Below are 11,891 nucleotides of genomic sequence, written 5' to 3'. Positions count from 1 at the left end.
AAAGAGGGAATCCTTCCCAAATCATTTTATGAGACCAACATCATCCTGATACCAAAACCCAGCAGAGACTCAACAAGAAAAGAAAACTTCAGGCCAATATCCATGATGAACATAGATGCAAAAATCTTCATTAAAATACTGGCAAACCGATTGCAACAGCACATCAAAAAACTTATCCATCAGATCAAGTAGGATTCATCCCAGGGATGCAAGGCTGGTTCAACATATGCAAGTCTATAAACGTAATTCACCACATAAACAGAACCAAAAACAAAAACCACATGATTATCTCAATTGATGCAGAGAAGGCATTTGATAAAATTCAACAGCCCTTTATGCTAAAAACCCTCAATAAACTTGGTATCGATGGAACGTATCTCAAAGTAATAAAAGCTGTTTAAAACAAACCAACAGCCAATATCATACTGAATGGGCAAAAACTGGAAGCATTCCCTTTGAAATCCGGCACTAGAAAAGGATGCCCTCTCTCACCACTCCTATTCAATATAGTACTGGAAGTTCTAGCCAGAGCAATCAGGCAAGAAAAAGAAATAAAGGGCATTCAAATAGGAAAGGAGGAAGCCAAATTGTCTCTATTTGCAGATGACATGATAATATACCTAGAAGAACCCATCGCCTCAGCCCAAAAACTCCTGAAACTGATAAGCAACTTCAGCAAAGTCTCAGGATATAAAATCAATGTGCAAAAATCACAAACATTCCTATACACCAATAACAGACTTAAAGAGAGCCAAATCAAGAACGAACTGCCATTCACAATTGCTACAAGAAGAATAAAATACCTAGGAATACAACTTACAAGGAATGTAAAAGACCTCTTCAAGGGAAACTACAAACCACTGCTCAACGAAATAAGAGAGGACACAAATAGATAGAGAAACATTCCATGTTCATGGTTAGGAAGAATCAATATCGTGAAAATGGCTATACTGCCCAAAGTAATTTACAGAATAAATGCTATCCACATCAAGCTACCATTGACTTTCTTCACAGAAATAGAAAAAACCACCATGAACTTCATATGGAACCAAAAGAGAGCCCGCATAGCCAAGTCAATTCTAAGCAAAAAGAACAAAGTGGGAGGTATTACACTACTGGACTTCAAACCATACTACAAGGCTACAGTAATCAAAACAGCATGGTACTGGTACCAAAACAGAGATATAGACCAATGGAACAGAATAGAGGCATCAGAGGCGACACAACATATCTACAACCATACAACCTTGGATAAACCTGACAAAAACAAGCAATGGGGAAAGGATTCCCTCTTTAATAAATGGTGTTGGGAAAACTGCCTAGCCATGTGCAGAAAGCAGAAACTGGACCCCTTCCTGACACCTTACACTAAAACTAACTCCAGATGGATTAAAGACTTAAACATAAGACCTGGCACCATAAAAACCCTAGAAGTAAATCTAGGCAAAACCATTCAGGACATAGGAGTAGGCAAGGACTTCATGACCAAAACACCAAAAGCATTGGCAACAAAAGCCAAAATAGATAAATGGGACCTAATCAAACTCCACAGCTTCTGCACGGCAAAAGAAACAGTTACTAGAGTGAATCGGCAACCAACAGAATGGGAAAAAATTTTTGCAGTTTACCCATCTGACAAAGGGTTGATACCCAGAATTTACATAGAACTCAAACAGATTAACAGGAAATAAAAACAAACAAGCCCATTCAAAAATGGGCAAAGGATATGAACAGACACTTTACAAAAGAAGACATACATGAGGCCAACAAACATAAGAAAAAATGCTCATCATCACTGGTCATTAGAGAGATGCAAATCAAAACCACACTGAGATACCATCTCACACCAGTTAGAATGGTGATCATTTAAAAATCTGGCGACAACAGATGCTGGAGAGGATGGGGAGAAATAGGAACACTTTTACACTGTTGGAGTGTAAATTAGTTCAACCATTGTGGAAGACAGTGTGGTGATTCCTCAAGGCCTTAGAAATAGAAATTCCATTTGACCCAGCAATCCCATTACTGGGTATATATCCGAAGGACTATAAATCATTCTACTATAAGGACACATGCACACGAATGTTCATTGCAGCACTGTTTACAATAGCAAAGACCTGGACCCAACCCAAATGCCCATCGATAATAGACTGGACAGGGAAAATGTGGCATATATACACCATGGAATATTATGCAGCAATCAAAAATGATGAGTTCGTGTCCTTTGCAGGGACATGGATGAATCTGGAGAACATCATTCTCAGCAAACTGACACAAGAATAGAAAATGAAATACCACATATTCTCACTCATAGGTGGGTGATGAAAAATGAGAACACATGGACACAGGGAAGGGAGTACTACACAATGGGGTCTATTGGGGGGAATAGGGGAGGGACAGTGGGTGTGGGGAGCTGTGGAGGGATAGCCTGGGGAGAAATGCCAAATGTGGGTGAAGGGGAGGAAGGCAGCAAAACACACTGCCATGTGTGTACCTATGCAACTATCTTGCATGTTCTGCACATGTACCCCAATACCTAAAATGCAATTAAAAAGAAAAAAAAAGAGCCCATGGGCCCTGAATAATCAGCGGTGGTACCAAAGAAATTTAACAATGATATTGAAATAATTAAAAAGAATTAAGCACAAATTCTGGAGTTGAAGAATGCAACTGACATGCTGAAGAATGCATCAGAGTCTCTTAACAGCAGAATTGATTAAGCAAAAGAAAGAGTTAGTGAGATTTAAGACAATTTGAAAATACAGTCAGAGAAGAAAAAAGAATGAAAAAGAATGAAACACACCCACAAGATCTAAAAGGTAGTCCCAGAAGGACAAATTTAAGACTTGTTGGCCTTAAAGAAGAAGTAGTTAAAATAAAAATTGGACTTAATCTGCACTGTAGATCAAATGGATCTAATAGATATTTACAGAATACTTCATCCAACAGCTGCAGAATACACATCTGTACCTTAGCACATGGATCATTCTCAAGGATAGACCATTTTTTAGGCCACAAAATGAGGCTTAAAACATTCAAAAAATTGGAATAATATCAAGTGTCTTCTCTGACCACAATGGGATAAAACTAGAAATCAGTAACAAGAGGAATTTTGGAAACTATACAAACACATGGAAATTAAATAATATGCTTCTGAATGACCAGTGAGTCAATGAAAACATTAAAAATAAAATTGAAAATTTCCTTGAAACAAATGGTAATGGAAACAGCAGCATCAAAACCTATGAGAGACAGCAAAAGCAGTACTGAGAGAGAAGTGTATAGCTGTAAGTGCCTACATCAAAAAAGTTTTAGGCCCAGAAATTCTACCCAGGCTGCCTCAGCACCATGTACCAAGTACTCTGGCTCCTCATGCACTCACATTGCCTCTTGTGGGCTCCAGCCTCAGCCTCAGCCTCAGCTCCCAGCTTGGGTGGCATGGCCGTGTGCCCTCGTTTTGGCCCCCAAACGCAGCTCGAATGGCAAGCCAAAATTCCTTCCGGATAGAATATGCTACCTTGGGTGAACTAAAGGTGCCAAATGATGAATATTATGGTGCCCAGACCACGAGATCTACAATGAGCTTTAAGATTGGAGGTGTGACAGAACACATGCCAACCCCAGTTGTTAAAGCTTTTGGCATCTTGAAGTGAGTGGCTGCTGAAGTAAACCAAGATTATGGGCTTGAACCAAAGATTGCCAATGCAATAATGAAGGCAGCAGATGAGGTAGCTGAAGGTAAATTAAATGATCGTTTTCCTCTTGTGGTATGGCAGAGTGGATCAGGAGCTCAGACAATTATGAATGTAAATGAAGTCATTAGCAATAGAGCAACTGAAATCTTAAAAGGTGAACTTGGCAGCAAGAAACCTGTGCATCCCCATGATCATGTTCTTAAAGTCAGAGCTTAGTGACAGCTCTCAACCCTCATATAGGATATGACAAGGCAGCAAATATTACTAAGACAGCACACAAAAATGGAACAACCTTAAAGGAAACTGCTATTGAATGAACTAGGCTATCTCACAGTGGAGCAGCTTGATAAATGGGTAAAACCTAAGGGCATGCTGGGTCCAACATGATTTAAGTCAATTTATAATGAAAATTAACATGCATAAATTAAAAAAAATATTTTTTTAACTTCAAACAACCTAATGATGCAGCCTAAAAAATGAGAAAAGCAAGAACAAACCAAACCAAAAATCAGTAGAATAATGAGGATCAGAAGAGAACTATGTGAAATCAAAATGAAGAAAACAATACAAAATATCAATAAAACCAAAAGTTGTTTTTTGCAAAGGTAAACGAAACCAACAAACCTTTAGCTAGGCTAAGAAATAAAGCGAGAAGACCCAAGTAGATAAAATAATACAGGAGACATAACGTTCAATAACACAGAAAGAAATTCAAAGGATCATTATTGACTACTCTGAGCGACTATATGTCAATAAATTGGAAAACTTTAGAGAAAATGGATAAATTCCTAGACATATACAGGCTACCAAGATTGAACCTTGAAGAAATCCAAAACCTGAACAAACCAATAACAAGTAATAAGTTTGAAGGCATAAAAAAGTCAGCAAAGAAAATCTCAGGAACCAATGGCATCACTGCTGAATTTTACCAAACATTTAAAACAGAACCAATACCTACTCAAACTATTACAAAAAATAGAGAAAGTAGAAATACTTAGAAGCTCATTCAATTAGGCCAGTATTACTCTGATACAAGAAAAAAAAAAGACACAACAAAAACAGAAAACTACAGGCCAATATCTCTTATGAACACTGATGCAAAAATCCTCAACGAAACACCAGCAAACCACATTTAACAACACTAAAAAGATTATTCATCATGACCAAGTGGAATTAATCCCAGAGATGCAAGATAGTTCAATATATGTAAATCAATCAATGTGATACATCATATCAACTGAATGAAGGACAAAAACCGTATGATTATTTCAATTGATGCTGAAAACACATTGGATAAAATTCAACATCTCTTCACTACAAAACCCTCGAAAACATAGGTATAGAAGAAACATATGTCAAGGGTATATAGGACTGGATCCTTAATTCTTACTGTACAAGATACCTTCATATATTTTATTCCCTTCACATCCAGTCTAAACATTTTCTGGTTATCCAGTAATCTCAGATTCTTAATTTATCAACTTTGAACACAGTTTAGCTTGTCTTTGTCTTCTTCGAAGTGTCATGCCCAATACCGATTACAATACTCCACGTATCTACATACAGATTGATCACAGCAAAATACAATAGGATTTCCACTTTCCCCAGAGTAGGCATAATACATCTACAAAAACAGTCTAAGACATTAACTTTGTTGGCACCCATGCCACTCAGTTGATATACATTGCATAACCAAAATTCCTAATCTTCTGCATTCTATATGCTAAGGATCCAGTCTTATATCTTTTAAAAGAACCAAGAAATTCACTTTATAATTTCCAAGTTTTCATTTATGTCCTTATTTTCATGTAATTAAACCTGCTAGTATTCAAGGACCAACATTAAAAATTAATATTAAATATCTTGTTGGCATTTCATATTTTCTATATTATTTAATTAATGTCTTTACAGTAGCAGTCTTTCTCGTATTTGTTTATATTAATGAATATGTTTTCTATCTACATTTTTGACTCAAATCGATTGGGATAATAACCACATCTTGGAAATCTTAGAATTTCCTATCTTTAGGAAATATATCCCAAGTTTCAAACAAGAAACCCAAAATGATTTTGCAAGCACATCTTATTTTGAATTGATGGTTTACTGTGGGCTTAAGTGGATCACCTTTTATTTTCACTAACATTGTGTTCTGTTTAGAATCCCATTAATTTAACTCTGTTTTCTTGCCTTCACTTTCCATCCAGAGTTACTTAGTTTTGGTCTTAACCAACATCTGTGTTTACACAACCATAAACTATTGATAGATAGGCACAATTTTGCAAACGATGTTTCAAGACCCTTTTCCTAGCTTGGTGATATGTGGATAAGCTGTATAAATGGGAAAGTCTTTACAGAACAGCTAGCTAAAATTCACAGTTTCCACAACAAGTTCTATAAATCTTATTTCTTTATATCTCTCAAGGCATCTACTCCTTTCCATCCACATTACCATTACCTAAGTGGCAGACCTCATCATCTCTCAGAGAATTCGGCAACATTCTACAATTACCCTGCCTCTATAATACAATCCTCTTCTAGTGTGTGCTTCCAGTGCAGACAGGGTGATCTTTCCAAATATATAACTCTGATTCTGTCAAACTCTTGTTTAAAATCTTCCAGAGCCTCCATGTTGTCTTCAGAGTTACAGGGAGTTGCATCTTACATAGGAATTAAGTTCCAAAAGCAAAGAAAATCTAAATATATAGTCAAACTTATCCTGGAATGGTCCTTGACTGCTCACAAGAGATATTTTTGTATCTATAGTACTGTATAGGAGAAATCATATATATATGTATATAACAAGGTACTCTATATAAAATGAGCAAAATATGCAAAATGTAATTTTATAGCATTAGAACTTATTTTTGTTTTGTTTCATGTGCAAAGTTAAGTCACATGTGCCAATTACCCAATTTAAAAAATTTAAAAATATTTGTCAAGCGCCTATTATGTAATCAGAAACTGTTCTAGGCACTGACACTATCTCAAAGAACAAAATAGACTAAAAGCTGTCTCTTCAGAGAGCTTACATTTCATAAACAAATGCATTAAAAACTGAGAGCTACTGGGGAAAACTGAGGCAGAGAAAGGGGATAGGGAAAAAGTTGGGGGCGGGATGGCAAAGGAAAGGGATTGCTATTTTCAGTAAGGTGTTCAGAGGAAGCTTAACTGGGAAGGTAGCATTTGAACAAAGTGGAAGAAGGTAAGAGAGTGAGCCCAACAGACCTATAGATGGGGAATGTCCTAAAGGAACAAGAAGTGCTTAAACCCTGGAGGCTTTGAGAAATAAATGACAAAGAGTGGACAGGAGCTGGAGTGGAGTCAGAGATCAGAGAGGTGGCAGGGAGGCAACTGTGTAGGGTCTTCGATGTTTGTGCTCCTTGAGTGATATGGGAAGCTGCTTGAGGGTTTCAGGCAGTTGTGTCACTGCCTGACTACAAAGCTAAGATGGGCAGGCGAGGCTGGCCCTGTCCTCCATCCCCTGCTACCCCTCGCCTCCCTGAACTCCACATCTCACTTGTACTTTTTCTCCTAGACTCCAGGAGTCAGGTGTGCTTCATGCAGGCTGCCTTCCTTGATTTCCTGCAGCCTGAGCTGTTCATTTTCCCAGCATGTCTAGTCCACACTGATGAGCACTGGTTAAGCAACTGCCCCCATCTCTAGACGGCAAACTCTTTGAGAGTAGTGCCTGCATCTTCTTTGTAACTCCAGCTAGCAGCAGGACATCTACATGCAGACAAGCACTCGGAAGAGCAACACTGAAATTGGCTGCAGTAGACAAGTTTGCAGGAGAATTCTTGCTTGTGTGAGGCATTTTGAATTATCTAGAATCTAGTTACCTGGGTTTCTGATCTCTTCCGAGAATTGTATTTCAATACACTTCCTTTATTATCTTTCAACTTTGGTTTTGACTGCATTCTTCTGAGCTTTAAACTTATCACCCATCAAAAGGAAAAGGAAAAGCTATGAAAAGTCTTTCCTCTGGCAAACTCTAAGCAACCAAACTTTTATGTTTATGAGAGAAGAGAGATATCCTAATCCAACTGGCAATTTTTTAAATTTTTGTGATAGTACTAAATCATAATAGCAGATACCAACCCAAAATGCAACTTAGTTGTAAATTGAGGCATACTGGCTATTTCAGTGGGAAAAGAAAATGTGAACCTACATTTTGAAATCCACATTCTACAGTGTGAAGATAGAAATAAGAGATCACCAAAAAGAGTATTCAGTTTGAGTTTAGATGTGATCAGCTCCTGAAAAGATTATCAATGTTTATCTTTTACAGATATCATTTGAGCTTTTAGGGTAGGAGAGAAACAACAAAGCATGGAAAAAGGAAGAGTATATTGTGTGATATAACCGGGTCAAAATGTTAGCCTGTAAAGGTGGGTACAAAGACCTTTATCATACTTGGAAAAAACAATCCCCTTTCTCCCTTCAGGAGAACATGGGGTTTAGCACCAGCTTTAAAAGGCCTCTGGCCCTTTTGACATCCATCGGAACCCCACCCTCGCACAGCGGTAAGATAATGTGTTCTTCAGTAAGAAGTCAAGTATCTGCTGCCTTTTGAAATGGCCTGACGAGAATTAACGGCCTTTGCCATCTTCTTTTAAACAACTTTGGTCGGTATTTATAAGTACCTCGTTTATCTTGAGAGTCTTTCATCTATTATCTGACTGTAAGCATGTTCATGGCTCATCAGCTGAATTCACTTTGACAGAGAAGTCTTATGACGAGTAGCCAACAGCCTAATGTCAGGTCTGTGAGTATCTCTGGAATTAAGGTGATGGGAAAAGGGTAACCTTCTGCTGCTTCTAACAGCATTTGCTGAACAACAGAAATAGAGCCTTAAATCATCCTCCCTTTAGGAAAGCAGGTCCCCTTTGCTAATATTAGAGCACATTGCAGCTGGGTTCTCACTTAGATCAAAAACACCACTTGAGGCTACCTCTGGATTCAGACTTATATATGGTAATAGATGTGAACCATGAAATTTCCTGTTGTGTAGATAAAAGTCACCATCCAAATGGTTTTTACTTGACCACTAACAAGTCCATTTGCAGATATTTTTAGCATTAACAAGCAGTGGGTGGGGGAAGACCATCATTCTCTACCTTTATAATTTAGCCATTAGGACCCCAGAGGTTTAGAATTGTTACTTCTCTTCTTCTGAAGAATTAGGAATGGGGTTTTTGATAAAAACAAAAATACCTGGCTGCAAACATAATATGTTTATTTTAAAGAGCTCCAGCTTGGTTTGTGATGCCTCAAACAAAGATTTCTATTTATAATAACTTGTAAGAATTATATTTCAAAACAGTTTAAGGCTGGCTATACACATTCATAAATATTTTGAGTAACCAAAGTAAACTTTTGAGAAATCTTGCCACCACAGAATTCAATGTTTATACTTTGTATGAACAAAACAAGAGATTTTTGAAAGTAGCGTTAATCCTAAATTGTCAGGGAGATACATGTTGCCTTAAAGTTATCATCCCCCAACCAGCATGACCTCTACCTGCCAAGCTGAGCAGTAAATCAATTTATTGAAATGTGTTTAGTATATCACTAATCACCTGACGACTATTCAGAATTACAAACACAGAACTTTTCAGTCCCACAGGTAAAACTGTCTTATGAACCACTTTCAACTGTTCAATACTTAGTCAACATTTCTCTTCCAGTCCTATAAGAGTAACTTTACTATAATGAAAGGAATCGGTGATACCTCAAGTAATACTAATATAGGAGCAGTTGGTATCATACAGATAAGTCTGTTTCTATCTTCAAAGTTCTTTCAAAAGACCTATAGCCAGGTGTTAGAGTAACTGGAATTAAATGAGTATCTGTATATTATACCCCCCCATACTTGTCTTAATGTTGTTCCAGTCACTTAGAAAATAATACATTCAAATTTCTAAGGATAGAAACTACAAAATAAAAAGCCTACCCTTTGTTGAACTGTCACTCCTGTATTCTTGAGAAATCATGAGGTTACAGGGTGGGTGATAACCTTATGGAGACGATCAAGCAAGAGGTATTTGTTGCTAGATGTCTTTCTAAAAAATAGGCTTTCTCTTTATGAGTTGTTAAGAGTGAAAAGCAAGAGTTTCTGTCAAAGTATTCACAGTCATGATTCTTTAGATAAGCCCAAGCTGAAGTCAAATAGCTCATTGGAATATTGTGATAAGCAAACAGGTTTTAACAGTTGCTATTATTTAGTCTCTGCCCAAAATAAAAGAGGAATCTGTCAGAAAGTGTAGGCTAATTTGGAAATAAGAACCCCTGCAGCCCTCCATCTTCTCACGCCACGACTTCCCTCCCACACAGATCCAAAACGTCTCCAAACTATCCAAAGACCCTAAGTGCCCGTTACGACAGGATTTTCACAAGCTTACTCCTCACCTCTGTTTCCCTCTCTTTTTGCAGGAGCTTCCACCGGGAGCTTTCTTCCACATCTGTATCTGCACCTGAGCCAGTTCCAAATCTCAGACTATCATGTCTGTCCACTTGGGTAATTGACAAAATCAAGTTGACACCTACAAGCAAACTTACGCATGTCTGCATCTCCCCTTGTTTCCCTTCTCTTCCTTCTCTTCTTCAAAAATACCCAGCATGTGTCTTCCTCACATGGCTTTCCTGACTCTGTCAATGATAACAACAATCTCCCCACCACCCATGATGGTCTTGGGGTTATGTTAGACTCCTTCTTCTCTTTCATTCTCTTCATCTGCTTTTCACATTCCTGTTTATGTTTCATGAAAATGTCTTTCGAATACAAGCTTCCTTCATTCCCACCTCCGCCATCCTAGGAGAGCATCTATCATTTCACATGTGCGTTACAGGAGCTGCCAGGCAACCTCCCTTTTGCTAAGTTCTCCTGTGCTCCAAACCTTTGTGTACCTTGGCAAAATGCACACTAAAAACTATTAACACACTGCTATTTTATCATAAGCCTTCAATGGCTACAAGCTGCCCACCTCATCCTTGTGTACTTATAAAAGCATGAAGACCCTTCCCAGGTCAACTTAAAACTATTTCCTATATAAAGTTAATTACCTCCCTGTAACACATATCCATCTGTTGTGCATGAGAGGAAAAATTCTTTCTTCGACCAGGCAGTTTATTCAATATTTGAAAACAGCTTTCATGCATCTGCTTAATATTCTTTCCTTCCATTTAATTCCTTGCCTTTCTCTTCAGATGACTTTGCTTTCAGATCACTTGTCATTGTTTAGACCTACTGTCATGGCCCCACCTAAAATATACAACACTTTTGAATTAGATACTGTAATTTTACTTTTTCCCCACTTTCAAATTCTTGGCCAGACAAGGTGGCTCACGCCTGTAATCCCAACACTTTGGGAGGCCGAGGAGACGGGTGGATCACGAGGTCAGAAGTTCGAGACTAGCCTGACCAACATGGTGAAACCCTGTCTCTACTAAAAATACAAAAATTAACTGGGCGTGGTGGCACGTGCCTGTAATCCCAGCTACTCGGGAGGCTGAGAATCACTTGAATGCAGAAGGCGGAAGTTGCAGTGAGCCGAGATCTGGCCACTGTATTCCAGCCTGAGCAACAGAGTGAGGCTCCATCTCAAGAAAAAAAAAACAAGTTTCTCACACCTACCCGGAGTAATAGGAAATCTGCCATACATATTGTTGATAAATTGGTACCAGCCTGAATGTGCTTGAAATTTTTTTTAATTTTACTTTCATCTTCAGCATGACACATCATTTATATTTAATAAAGGCTTAATAATCAGATAAAGGGGAAAGCAAATATAGGCTCTTTGGATATAACATAACTTTGGTGGAACACCAAGAGAGCTCACTTTACAAAGTCATTGTATCTTTAGCTCCCCGATATTGTTAAAAACAAAATGAAACAAAAAGAAAAAACCTGTAACTACCTTCAGACAAGGGTTAAGAGTCTCCAAACACAGTTGGCAGGAAACAGTCACATCACTTTCATTCCTCCAGCCCTCACATCAGTGACCTCCCCTGATCTCTCAGATGACAGTCTGCCAAGTTCCATGAAGATGGCATTCACAAATGACCCCATTAGACTTCCTAAAGACCTTAATTGCCCAATCCTTTCACCCAGGTTTCTGAGGTTCAAGAAATGCTATCCTTCAGTTACTCTCTTGCACAGGTTCTAGCTATTGTTACCTAATCCTTTCTGAATCCCTG

The 11,891-nt window shown here is 38.1% G+C and overlaps 1 pseudogene; it reads left to right on the top strand.

The window, feature by feature from the left end:
• The first annotated feature begins 3,324 nt into the window (after window positions 1-3,324).
• Window positions 3,325-3,911, top strand: LOC144577235 (fumarate hydratase, mitochondrial pseudogene; annotated as a pseudogene).
• Window positions 3,912-11,891: the final 7,980 nt, after the last annotated feature.

Source organism: Callithrix jacchus, chromosome 8 (genome assembly GCF_049354715.1).
Source record: "Callithrix jacchus isolate 240 chromosome 8, calJac240_pri, whole genome shotgun sequence".
NCBI lineage: Eukaryota > Metazoa > Chordata > Mammalia > Primates > Cebidae > Callithrix > Callithrix jacchus.
The sequence above is the reverse complement of the archived record's forward strand: the minus strand, read 5'-3'. Positions and strand labels throughout refer to the sequence as shown.